Raw genomic sequence first — 14070 nt, 5'->3', positions numbered from 1 at the left:
GCCCGCGCAGCCGCCGCAGCCCGCGCAGCCGTCGCAGCCGCAGCTCGCGGGCCTCGGGGGAGGCAGCAGCCGGCACGAGAAGAGCTTGGGGCTGCTCACCACCAAGTTCGTGTCGCTGCTGCAGGAGGCCAAGGACGGCGTGCTGGATCTCAAAGCGGTGAGGTGGGGGTCGGGGCGGCGAGAGGTGGGCGCCCAGCCTGGGGGGGGGGTCGGGGCCGAGGAGGAGACCCGGGAGCCGGGGCCATGTGGCCTTGGACGCAGGGGAGGGAGGGGGAGGGAGGGACGAGGGACCTCGATGGCCACGCCGAGCCTCGCCGCCAATGGCGCTGCGCTCTCCACAAAGAGCCCGGGACCTGGAGCGCGCCCGCGTGGCCCTGCCTCCGCGGGGACCCGAGTGTCGTTGCCGCCCCGCGGCCACCTGTGGCCGAGGTCGAGGCGGGCACCGCGGGCAGCCCGGGGACCCACTGGCTGTTCGCAGCTGCTACTTTTAGTGGGGTTCGGGGGGAGACTTCCGTTCCTTAATGGCTTAAGAACTGGAGGTGCCACCTCTCCGGATCGAAGAGCAGAGTGAAGTGATTCCCACGCGCTCCGCGTTCCACCGCAGCTGACTGTGTTCCACGAGGCCTCTTCTCCGCGCACACACACGGTTCGGAAGGGAGAAGGAATTTGTGACTTAATTTGACATCTGCTGCTGATTCTTTTTCGTAAAGCGAGCCTTGGCCCCGCGTGGCCCCAAGGGGATGTGTTATAACTCCGTGGAATAGCTCGGGAGCGCTAAGTTAAACTTTCTCCTGTCCTAGGAGAATGAAAGCTGCATTCTTTGCTACGTTTCAGATTTTTTTTTTCTCCCCCAGATAACAATTTGCATCAAAAGCTGTTGGGTTGGACATCCTGATTTAACCGTCCATGCAGGATTTGGAAGGATTTCACAGCGCCAGGGGTGGGGGTGGGTGGGACGGGATCACATGAATTGAAATTCACCAGGCGCTCGGAGTTTAAGAAGGATGAACAAAAACTTGAGGCGTTCAGTAATCACTGAGGATAGGTCCCTTTTGGCTTCCTTTTAAACGGAACAGACCTTAGCCTGGAGTATTGGTCCCTGGGTGCCGGGGCGTACCCAGACCACCTACCCGGCTTATTGATAATCAGTGTCCTCAAGTCGTGTGCCTAAAAGCTCTGGAAATGGCATCTCTGCAGGAGTGTATCCGACACTCCCTAAGTGAAGGGACTGGAAACTTACTCCCCAACTCTGGCCATCCTCCTATCTTAGGCTGAGTCCCCCAGGGTAGTCCAGAGGATCGGCCCCTTAGCCCTATCCTTTTTCCTGATGTAGATTAGTAGATGTTCAATAAACCACTGAATTGCCTGAACTGTTGTATGCAAATGAACTCAGGGACTGGGCTCCATCACTGAACTTTTGTGCCCCATAGCTAATGCTATACCACTTGAGCCATAGCTGCACTTCCAGCTTTTCAGTGGTTATTGAAGAGAAGAGTCTCAAGAGTTTCCCCGCTCAGGCTGGCCACCAACCACAATCCTCAGATCTAACCTCCTGAGTAGGTAGGATTACAAGCATGAGCCACTGGCTCCTGGCCTTAAGAGTGTTTTCATGGCATTTATAGTATTTAAATTGTAGTGAATTCAAATGGGTTGTATTTAAAGAGGTTTACGAGAAGTCAGGAGGTTACCAGAGAAAAAGCTTGGGTTATTAAAGTTTCACAGATTACAATCTACTATTTAAAATCAAATTCAGCTTTACCTTGGGACTTTTAGTATGAGAAATCTAGGAAGTTTGGGTTTTTCCAAATTAAACTGAAGTTTAAGGGTGTTTCCCTCCATCCGCTTGCCTCAAAATGCACTGGAACTTTACCTCTGCTTGACCTTAAGTTCTTTGGCTTCCTCCTTTTCCTCCAGGGCTGTATAACTGCTCTGCAGAAATCATAGGCCATGAGTGGCAAGTGGAGTATGGTATTTCAGAACATTGTTTTGTTTTTGGTGGGAGATCTGGCCTTCATGTTCATATATTCCTGTAGTAATATTATGCCTTAACTATGCTAGTGATTACACTTTTGAAGACCACTGTGGATATCATTCTTTTTCCTGTGTACAAAAATACACATTTTTAAGCCAGGCGTGTGGCTCATGCCTGTAATACTAGCTACTCAGGAGGAAGAGATCTGAGCATTATGGTTCAAAGCCAGCCTGGGCACAAAAATCCATGCAACTCTTATCTCCAACAAAAAACCAGAAGTGGGGGTATGGTTCAAGTAGTAGAGTACCAGCATTAAGCCAAAAAACTAAGAGCACTGGGCCCTGAGTTCAAGCCTCAGAGCATAAAAAAACCAACTTTGTAATGCATGCTGAGCATGAACTAAAACTGATCACTCTAAATTTCTTCTAATTTGAAATTACTAAGGACACATTCTTTTTCTTATATTCTCACTTTGAGGACATATTAACATACTGTTAAAGAATAAGATCATAATGCTATATCTTAGTGATATACTTCTTAATAATATACCTAATTGAAGACATAGCTTTAAAAAGCAAATTAATTCTCAAAGTAATTCTGGTATAATGTGAACTTTAGAAAAGAAAAGAAATACATTTGAAATGATTTGAGAAAAATTTTCTCATTTATTACATGATAGTCTGGTGGAGATGAGTAGTTATGAGTTTAGACTGTAGTTCATTCAAGCTATGTTTTGCTCTTATTTTTTTTTTTTTTGTCGGTCGTAGGGCTTGAACTCTGGGCCTGGGCTCTGTCCCTCAGCTCTTCAGCTCAAGGCGAGCGCTCTACCACTTGAGCTACAGAGCCACTTCCGGTTTTCTGGTGGTTTATTAGAGATAGGAGTCTCACAGTCTTTCCTGCCCGGGCTGGCTTTGAACTGCGATCCTCAGATCTCAGCTTCCTGAGTAGCTAGGCTTACAGGCGTGAGCCACCAGCGCCCAGCTTATTTTTTTTAAATTTTTTATTGTAAAGATACTATACAGAGCGTTACAGTTACATGAGCAAGGTAATGAGTACACTTCCTATTGTGCTCTTATTTATTTATTTAATTTAATTTTTTTTTTTTTTGGTCATGGGACCTGAACTCTGGGTCTGGGCACTGTCCCTCAGCTCTTCAGCTCAAGGCTAGCACTATACCACTTGAGCCACAGTGCCACTTCTGGCTTTTTTTTTTTCTGCTTATGTGGTGCTGAGGAATCGAACCCAGGGCCTCAGGCATGCAAGGCAAGCGCTCTACCACTGAGCCACCTTCCCAGCCCTGTTCTGAAAATTTCTAAAAAATATAATTTGTAACTGAGTTTCTATATTTTACTTGCCATTTTGGTGCTGCCATGAACTTTTTAAAGTGTGATCTAAATTACTTATCTCTTTACTATAAATGTGTAAGTTATAAATTACTTTAATATCTAGGTTAATGTGATAAAGTATTTATGATCTTTCTTATCTCATAGATCCCTGACTCATACCTTTTAAGATAACTTAATTGATATACACCTTAGGTGAAATAGTCTTAGGTTTTAGTTTTGTAATACCTAGTTAAGATATTGAAGTACAGTTAACTTAAGGAGAAGTATTTGGGTAGGATAACCCAAACTTTAGTGATTGCTTAAAAGTTCTCAGACAGTTCTACTCCTGGGTATATACCCAAAGCATTGAAACCAGGGTCTTGAGCAGCTATTTATCCATCTATGTTCACAGCTACATTATTCTCAATAGAGAGGTGGAAGCAGCCCATGTATCCATCTGTGAAGAAGTGGATAAACACAATGGGGAATACACGTAGAGTGGAGGGTTCTGATTCTGCTTATTTGAAGTAGCTAGTCTATCAAATTCATCGAGACAGGAGAAGAGCGGATGCCAAGTGCTAGGGGAGGAGAGGATGGAAGTTATTTTATTTAATGTGTTATAGGGCAAAATGTGCTCTTCCCATCCCAAATTCAGATATTTTGAGTCTTGACCTCCAGTTCAAGTTCAATGAAGCCATTAGGACAGAACCTCATCAAATCTGACTGGTGTCCTTAGAAGAGGGAAATCTGGACACTGAGGAAAGGTCATGTGCAGACACAGAAAGTGACCATAGGTAACCCAGAAGAAACCAAACTGATTCACAGTTTGCTCTTGGACTTCTGGCTTCCAAAATTATGAGAAAATGAATTAATTTATCTTGTTTAATCACTCTGTTTGTGGTGCAAGGTGTGTTTACAAGGTAAGGTAATTTAGAGATTGGCTACACTAATTCACAACAGTGTGAAGGTACTGATCTGTACTTACAATAAGCTTATGGGGGCTGGGAAGGTGGCTCAGTGGTAGAGTGCTTGCCTTGAATGCAGGAGGCCCTGGGTTCGATTCCTCAGCACCACATAAGCAGATAGCAAGGAAATTATGCATAGGAAGCACGGGATAGTTGAGAACTTGTATTTTTTAGTATACTTGGCTAAGTTTAAAACAGTCTGTTAAAAGAAAAAATACACACACACACACACATGCCATATATAAGCCAGGCCCTGGTGACATGCCTATAATCCTAGCTACTCAGGATGCTGAGATCTGAGGATCGCAGTTCGAAGCCAGCCAGAGAGCAAAGACCCCAATTAACCACCTAAAACTGGAATTTGAGCTTTGGCTCAAAGTAGGAGTGCTAGCCTTGTACACAAAAGCTTAGGGACAGTGCCTAGGCCCCGAGTTAAAGCCCCATGACTGACTACCCCTCCTCCCAACACAGACACACACGCATGCACGCACGAACAAGTGATCTGGATACATTTATCCCAGGGTTTAATTATCAGTCAATTATTAAAAAGATACTTGGCTCAATGGGAAAAAAAAATTTCTACAGACTAAAGCTCCATAACCCTGAGAATGAGTGATGGCTAAAGCTAAATAACTGCTAATGATAAGTGCTAAAGAACTGTCACTGTGCCAGGCACTTGCTTTGTTGTAGGACAATTGCTGCTCATAACAAAACTACTGCGGGGTATCATTGCTTCATTGTGCAGATTAGGAAATTGAGGCACAAAGTGACCTGCTTAATACCCAGAGTAAATTAAATTTCACCCACAGTATTCTGATTGATTTCAGAATTGTTTCTCTGAACAGCCATACTAAGCAAAAGACAAAATTTTTGTGTGATTTGAGGAAACAAAGGATTTAATGGGAGCTTAGAAGGAGGAAGTCATACTGCTTAAGACACTCACTTTGAGGGCTGGGAAGGTGGCTCAGTGGTAGAGCACTTGCCTTGCATGCTCGAGGCCCTGGGTTCGATTCCTCAGCACCACATAAGCAAAAAGAAAAAAGCTGGAAGTGGCACTGTGGCTCAAGTGGTTGAGCACTAGCCTTGAGCTGAAGAGCTGAGGGACAGCGCCCAGGTCCAGAGAGAGTTCAGGCCCCACGACCGGACCCCCCCCCCCAAAAAAAAAAAAGACACTCACATTGTGATTCTGGTTCTGATTCTGTCATTTCCCAAAGAAAATAATGTTGGAATTGGTGTCTGTGTTTGCTGTATGTATGCCATGCCATTTCTTTCTTTTTAAAAAATATATTTGACTGTTAATGTAAACGTGATGAACAGGGGGGTTACAATTACATAAAAAGGCAATGAGTACTTTTCTTTTTATACCATGTCACCCCTTTTCTCACTCCCAGGTTTCCCTCCCAGCCTCCCATCCTCACAAGGTGTATAGTTCATTTTCTACATAGTGTCTAGTGAGAACAATTACTGCATTTCTAAACCTTGTCCCCATTACCCTCCCAAAGACAAACTAACAAGACAAAAGGAAAAGTCAACGAAAACAACAAAAATCTCTTGCTTCCATTTCTTGCAGTTAATTTTGTAAAAACAAAAGTTCTTTTTTGGTCAGTTGTAGGCTTGAACTGAGGGCCCAGTGCTGTCCCTGAGCTTTTTTGCTCAAAACTAGTGCTGTACTACTTTGAGCCACAGGGCCACTTCCAGTTTTCTGGTGGTTAATTGGAGGTAAGAGTTTCATGAACTTATTTTACTCCATAGGATTTTTTTCCAAGTCTTTCCATTTCACTTCCTGCATGGGCTGGCTGTGAACCTTGATCTTGACATCTCAGCCTTCTATGTAGCTAGGATTATCATCATGAGCCACATGCACACAGCTAATGAGCCTTTGTTATCCACTCCAATGAATACCCTCTTTGGTCTCACCATATGAATGTCTAGAGACCTGTATAATTGATCATGTTCTTGTTTTTGTTTTTGTTTCTGTTTTACTCCAGTGTGTTTACTTGTAGATTTATAGGTACATTCTAATTACCACAATGAGGGAAACCACGCAACCTATGTTTCTTTGGGTCTGGCTTATTTCACTTAATATAATTTTTTCCAAGTGAAGGGTACAATATCATTAACCACTCAGGAAAGCAGTATGGAGATTGCTCAAAAGACTAAACAGAGCTTCCCTCTTATCCAGCAATTCCACTCTTGGGCATTTATCCAATATGAACACAAACAACATTACCCTAAAGCTACTAGCACAACTATTTTCATTGCAGTATTGTTTACTATAGCCAAGCTATGGAATCAACCCAAATGGGTCAAGGAAATGTGGTATTTAATGTGAAAAGTGGTAAGCATATTTCTTAGAAATATGCTTTTTTTCCCTAAGATTTTCTTCAATTATGTCATGAGCCTCTTTATCAATTTTTGTTGCATTTTTTATTTTTGGTGCCAGTCCTGGGGTTTGAACTCAGGGCCTAGGTGCTATTCCTGAGCTTTTTGTGCTTAAGGGTAGTGCTCTACTTCCTTGAGACACAGTGCCAGTTTTCTGGTGGTTGATTGGGGATAGCAATCTCATGGACTTTCCTGCCTAGGCTGACTTTGAGCCACAGTGCTCAGATCTCAGCCTCCTGAGTAGCTAGGATTACTGGTATGAGCCATCTGGTGCCAAGCTTCTAATGTCTTAATATATATGTGAAAGGGAGATATTTTTCTTTACTGATGTTTCCTTCCCCGAGTTTCCCCATTAATCAAGTAATTTGCAAATCATAGAAAATGTGGGAAAAGGTTAATATGGTCTAGAATAAAATATCTAGTATGACATCATCCTGAAAAAACTCCTCCTGTAACAATTTTTAGTACTTTTCTAATTTGTTATATTAAGAAATTAGAACTACCTTTCTGTAGCTGAAAATTAATAATTTCCCCAAACTATAATTTTAATGGCTTTATAATTTAGATCTATCATATTACACAGAATTAAGCATTTTGCTAAGCATGTATGTAAGTTTCTTCTCTGATCTTCAGTAAGTATGAGTTAGCCATAGATGCCTTGAGTGGCTTTCAGCCCACAGTGTGGATAAAGTCAGGGAATGGGCAGTTAACATACTTCTCACATGGGTTGAAAGTCTTCCATGAGTTGTGGGGATTGATGAAGTTCATAGGTTTTCGGGGACCTGCTAGGAGGTACTCTGAGAACTAAGGGACTTAAAAAGTTAGATGGTATTGACTTGTGTAAAATGTAAGAATTTGAGGACACCTTGTTCCTCTACTTCAATTAGTATCACCCAGATGCTTATAAGACTGTCTATCCCTGCCCTCTCCCTCTTTAAGTGCTCCTTTCCCATTAGGACTCCATTCCCATAGATCCTCTCTCACTACCCCATATATCCTCCTCCCTTCACCTTGGGGCTTCAGTACAGGCCTTTCCTTCTTCACAAGAGGACAACACATACACAGGTACACACCTTTACTCTGAACCCCCTTGACTCAAATGTGTTCTCTTACTGGATGCCTTGGTGGGTGAAGTGATGACCCCTGACCTGTGTGAACACATCCATGGTACTCTGGGGAGTTAAGACAAAAAGTTTCGAATCTGCTGACTTCCATTGGGTGAGCTTTTCCTGGACACTTGGGTTCAGTGTGATCACAAGTTCCTTATTTGGAAAAAGAAATTAAAGATCTGGAGCCAGCCAGGTGGCAGGGTCAAAACAACTCCTCTGTTTTAGAGGATTCCTCTAAAAGAGGAAAGGACACAAGTGAAGGAATATTCCTGAAGGTAGAAAAGAAGAATTTTAAAAAAGATTTATTAGCATATATTAGTTCTACAAGCTGTCTTTCATTGTGACATTTCTATAACTGCGTGCTGGTATTCCATCAGCCTTACCCCTTCTATCACCCTCCCTTCTCCCATCTCCCTCCTTCAACAGGAAATTACTATGAAAGTATACTGCAAAGTACTATGACCATATTCATCCTTTGCATTTGCCCCTCCCCACTCCACCCACTCCCAAGAGACACTGATTTACTTGTCATTTATTTAGTGAATATTAATTGTCCCAAGGGCTTTCACCATGTATTTTGTACATGGCCTATATTGTAGTTTAATGTGAACGATCCTCTGTATCATCCTTTCTTTCCCTATCTCATCCACCCTTCTCATTTAATAGCTTTATGCCATCTTCATACATGGATTCATTCTCCTTCACTGTTCCTCCTAACAGACTCACAATTACAATCAAGTGCTATGTATACATGTGTGTATGTATATGTATATGTATGTCTTTAAAGTCTAGACTACACAAAGGAGTGAAAACTCACTTTTTTTTGAGCTTTGAGGTTGGCTTTGTGCTTAGTACCATGTGATGATCTCCAGATCTATCCAGTTTCCTGAAAATTACATAATTTCCTTTTTCTTTGTGGCTGAGTACTATTCTGTGTTTTATACGTAGCATATTTTCTTCAACCATTTCTCATTTGTTAGGAAGACAAATGAATTCTTCCAGAGTGTGTACAAGGGAACACAGCCTTCCTAATACTTTTAGATTAGACCCATTTCAAACTTCTCATCTACAGAGTTTTCAGACAGTTACATTTGTACTGTTTTAAAGAAGTAAATTTGTGGTGACTTATGTCCACAGTAATAGAAATTGAGTATAGATGCTTTTCTTGATTCTTCCCTTATTCTAAAGTGACTAAAGTAGGTTTATTCTTTTTTCTTAATACTTATTCTAAGCAAGCTACTCTTTTTCTTACCAATCCTTAACCCAATTAGTAACTACTTGTTTCTTCATTTGTTCACTTGTGTTTTCCTGTAGCCCAAGTGCTCTGTGAGGCAAAGAACTATGTCTTGTGTATTACCAGTGTAGACCCAGACCATCCTTTACAGTTGAATAAATGTGTCTCAGTTCATTTGGTTTTGCAGTAGCAAAAATTCAAGGCTGGGTACTTTATAAAGTAAAATGGAGTACTTGGTTGTGGTTCTGGTGATTGGGATTGGAAACAGCATTGTATGGGTATCCTGGTGAAGGCCCTCAAATGGCAGAGTGCAGAAGCAAAAGTGTGGAGTGGCCTTAATTTATGTCATCCTGCCCTCCCTCCAGGTACTGATTAGTCCCACAGGAGCTAGAACTCTCAAGACAGCATTAATCCATTCACAACAGGGGTGCCACCATGGTCTAATTCCTTCCACTTGGAAACTTTTGGAGGACACAGTCTATATCTAAGTCACAACAGACTGGCTTTTGATTAGTTTTGAGTGATGTGAAAGGGCACTGCCAGAGAGCAAGCTAGAGAAAGAAGTGGGTACATTTCAGAAGTTGTTGGTCAGATAACTACTGGATCAAGAAGATGATGTGTTTGTTGTTGGCAAGATTATAGGCCTGAACTGAGGTAGAGGTGGTGGAAATTAGAAGTGAGAGGTTCATACTGTAGAAGTGACAGAACTTAAGTGCTGGGTCTCTGGAAATAGGAAAAATCACAGGTGACAACCATGTACATACTGATATGGTTAGCTGGGTGGGTGGTGGTGGTGATTTTCACCCTAGATATTTTAGAAAGGAAAAGATGCTCTAAGAAACGTAAATCCAGTCTACCCATTTATGTTAGTGGGACATCCTAGACAGGTCTGACAGCCTATGGGACTTAGAGATTTAGAACATGAGATAAAGATTGGGGCTACAAAGTATATTTGCTCATTTAATTATGGAACAGTTTACAGAGGAGAACATGAGGCACAAAGAAGCTATGAGAGCCATCCAGCTACTGGGTCCTGTCTCAGAGTCCATAGTCCTCACTTCTGTGCTGTGCTGCCAACGAAGTGGCAATGTCAGGTAGAACAACAGATGCACATTTAACCTTCCTTTTCATTTAGAAAGGTAACGCTGTAGGATTCCAAACATGCCATTGAGGATATAGGCAAACAAGATTTTTAGATTTTGCAATGAATGGATTTCAAAGTTCCAGTACAATTTTCTTAGTTAAATAAAAAACTAGCAAATTTCTTAAAAAATACTTTAGTAACTTGAGTAAGAATGGAATGAAGCTCACTTTTAATAGTGCATGCAAAGTTTATTGAAAAATGAAAATTAGGGGGAAAAAAGTTGAAAGCTCAATCATTTAAAACTGTGGGTAGAGCAGCAGTAACATAGGACTGTGCTTTGTGAGAAGCCGTTCCTTGGGGTAGGGCATTGAGGGGATTGAAACACTTATGTACTTAGTGCGGCTGCTGGAGGGAGCCCTTTGTGCCCTGTGCAAGTTATTTATTCTTCGGTATTTAGTTTCCGTGTTGATTTAATGCGCCCAACAGACCCAGTGAAAACACACAGTTGCCTCCTCCAGGAATTCTTTCTTTTTGCCTTCATCTTAAATACTCTTGTCTTTTATCCACCTGTTCTAACATTTTATGGCTTGACTTTATGAGTTTTTCTTTTGGTGCTGGGGTGACCCAGTGCCTTGCCCGTATGAGACAAGTGCAGGCTCTCACCCCAAGGCACATCCCTAGCCCACGTATTTCATTCCTTCAGTCTTACTCTGTAAGGTGTCCACTGTAGATCTCAGGCCTTAGTGTGATTTTTCTCTTTATTATTGTTGAATCAGTAAATGCATGTATTAAGATCTCTGCTTTTACATACTAGTAGTTCTTGAATCACATTTTTATTGCAGTTATGTAATTTATATGCAACAAATTTACTTAAAGTTACAGAAGCCCACTTGAAGGTATTTTGCTATAATTTGTTTTCATGAACATATAATTCAGGGCAAATTGTGTATTAATTGTTCATCAGTTTTCTGTTTACTATAAAATGAGAACACCTAATTTGCCCAGCTGCTGTTTTAAATTGGATAATGTCTGTGTAAAATCTTGTTACACAGTTATCCTATTACTGGTGTATAAAAGGTCCTAATTGTCATTTGAAATAAAATATTCTATGCGTTAATTATCTGTAATAGTGGGTGAAATTAGGTAATAGTCCAAACCTAATTAGGGATAAGTCAGTGTACAGTGATACCATATGGCATAATTGTAAGAGTTTATTCTTCATTAAAAAATTTTTTTCATTAAAGATCTTGGTTTCTCTCTTGGGTACTTGTGCCATGTATTCCAGTGGAATTAGCAGTCTTACATTGTGTTTCTATTGTATTATCTTTTAGATATGTTTTCTCATCCTTGTAAGTTTGTAAAATATTCAGTGCATATGTTTTTGGTTCTGATGTGTTTTATTTCATTTTTTAGTGATACTGAGAATTAAACTCAAGGCCTTGTACTTGGTAGGCAAGAATTTTACTGCTTGTGCCATGCTTTAAGCCCTTTTTGCTCTCATTTGTCAGGCAGAGAATTGCTTTTTCTCGGGGGTGGGGAGGTAGACTTGGGACTCTGATCTTCCCATGTAGGTAAGATTACCGATGCTTGTCCTTGTGACTGAGTGATTTATCAGTCAAGATGGCATCTTGCTTTTTACCTGGGCTGGACCACTTCCTGAGTAGCTGGGATTACAGGAGTGAGCCACCTGCTGGCAGTGTGTCAAGTATTCATTGTTGCTATCCTGGAAGAGGATAAAGTACTTCTTTTGCAGATGGAGTAGCTGAAGGCTGGGATATTTCCTACCATTAGTTTTTTTGTGTTAGCTTTCTTCTCAATAAGCAGCATTATGCTTGCTGTGAACATCTCTGAGCAAAGGAGCTCTCACTAATTCTATGTCATTTAAAGCTACTGTGTAATCTTCCTCCCTGTGCAGAACCAGTATGGGGCTAGACTTATTTGTTCAAGTGGAGGACTGTTGTCTCATGATCCTCCAGACCCGTTAGCACTTGCATACTGTTTCAACTCTCCTGGCTTTGGGCTTACTTGCCATTGGTGAGACATTATATTTTTAGAAAAGCATTTATTATTTGGGGGGTGAGGGTAGGAAGAGTATTTCTTTCATAGGGATACTTTTTTTAATTTTTTTTTCCTGTAAACTGAGTTAGTGTGATTGTTAGGTCCTTCCTTTTTGGCTATGTGGGGCCAATTTTGTTACAGTAAATGTTATCCTTGTAAGTAATTTGATGCCTGCACTCACCTACCACTGCAGAGGCACAGGTGGGAAATGAGGAAAGTGACTGACCTTGTCCTATTCTTGCCCCTTGTCCAAGCAGTTTCCTAGACTAGAGAAAATGCACTGTGATGTCAATGTCTCCGTTTAAATTGATGCCCACTGATTTTAAATGTGTCAGTAGTGCTGTCTAGCTTTCCTTCTGCACTGCCTATTCTCTTGCTCTTACGTGAGTACTTGACTTCTTAATTCTCAACCAGTAATGTTCCCTTCTCTCTTTCTCCCAAAAGCTGATGAGAAAATCAAAAGCAACCAAAAGAAAGTAAAGTGTATCATCTCTTTCCCTAGCCTCTCTATGAACATACCTCTTTTTTTTTTTTTTTTTTTTTGGGTCCGGTCGTGGGGCCTGAACTCTGGGCCTGGGCACTGTCCCTCAGCTCTTCAGCTCAAGTCTAGCGCTCTACCACTTGAGCCACAGCGCCACTTCCGGTTTTTTTCTTTTTGCTTATGTGGTGCTGAGGAATTGAACCCAGGGCCTCAGGCATGCAAGGCAAGCACTCTACCACTGAGCCACCTTTCCAGCCCCTATGAACATACCTCTTTGTGCACCCAGTGCTCTTCTCAACTTCAATTATTAATATACCCTGTACCCTGTGTTGTCTAAGGTCAGTCCCTCAGCAGGTCTAATTTGCATCTGCTCCTGCCTACCTATGGCCATCTCTTAAGTGACTTTTTTTCTCCCTTTTGTATTCATTATCCCTCCCTTTCTTGCCAGATCATTCTTATCATACATATGTATTTTGAAATGGCACCTTTCCTCAAAATAATAAAAAAGAAGAAAAAACACTTCTTAGAGCCCACATCCCATGCCTTATTCTCATTGTAGGAGAAATCTTGAGTTGTCCATTTTTGCTTTCCCTCTATTCTTCCCTAGAATTTCTCCATTTAAGTTTCTGCCAAACAGCTTCAGTCAAGGTCACCAGTGTTCTTTACAAAGACAAACACATCGATTCATTTTCTTGGTGACTTCCCTCCAGGCAGCCCATGACATGGCTGTTCTTCCTTGTACTTTCTTCCCTTGGACTCCATCCACTTCCACTTCGCATTTTGCTTCCCATTTGGCAAGTTGTCCCACATTTCCCATATCTGGAACACTGGCCTGCTTCAGAGTTGATTCCTGAGCTGCTTCTCTTTCTCTGCTCTCCTCAATGAGTCCAGTAAATTCCATATTGCTGCCTAAAATGTCTCTTTACTGATGCCTACCAAATTGGTGTCCATAACTTAAACCTCCTCACCCCCTAAGCTGCACAGTGTCATGTCCAATAATTGACTTGACTTCTCTTGGATATCACAATGTTCCTGATTTCTAGGATCTCAGACTTACTCCTCTGGTATCTTTTTTTTTATACTTATGACTGCTTAACAGTCATAAATAAAAAGTCACTCAAGGAAACGGAGTTATCCTTGACTTCTTACACGCTCAGCTACATACATAGCCACAGTCTCACGTTTCTCACCACCTCCCCAACTTATCCCTCCAGCCTAGTTACCACCTTCTCTTGACTGAATTATCTCTGCTGGCCTTCCCATTGATCTCATGTATTCTACCTCACCCCGCCCCATAAAACAGTATAAGAAAACCTTTGAAAATAGGAAGTCAGAGCTGGGTGCCAGTGATTCATGAGTACAATCCTAGCTACTCAGGAGGCTGAGATCTGAGGACTTCAGTTTGAAGCCAGCTCAGGCACACAAAAAAATTTTAACCAGCAAAAAGCTGGAAGTAGAGG

General features: G+C 41.7%; 1 protein-coding gene across 2 annotated transcripts in view; it reads left to right on the top strand.

Annotated features, from left to right (window-relative positions):
- The first annotated feature begins 10 nt into the window (after positions 1 to 10).
- Positions 11 to 14070, top strand: part of E2f5 (E2F transcription factor 5, p130-binding) — a 27153-nt gene continuing 13093 nt past the window's right edge. The window contains exon 1 of one of the 2 annotated variants that reach the window (XM_013012497.1): positions 11 to 157. The gene's annotated coding sequence lies outside the window, so the exon portion shown is untranslated. The remainder of the gene's footprint in view (positions 158 to 14070) is intronic. The other variant, XM_013012495.1, reaches the window with a different exon arrangement.

Source organism: Dipodomys ordii, unplaced genomic scaffold (assembly GCF_000151885.1).
Source record: "Dipodomys ordii isolate 6190 unplaced genomic scaffold, Dord_2.0 Scaffold17, whole genome shotgun sequence".
Lineage (NCBI taxonomy): Eukaryota > Metazoa > Chordata > Mammalia > Rodentia > Heteromyidae > Dipodomys > Dipodomys ordii.
Note: the sequence above shows the minus strand (reverse complement) of the source record. Positions and strands in the feature narration are given on the sequence as shown.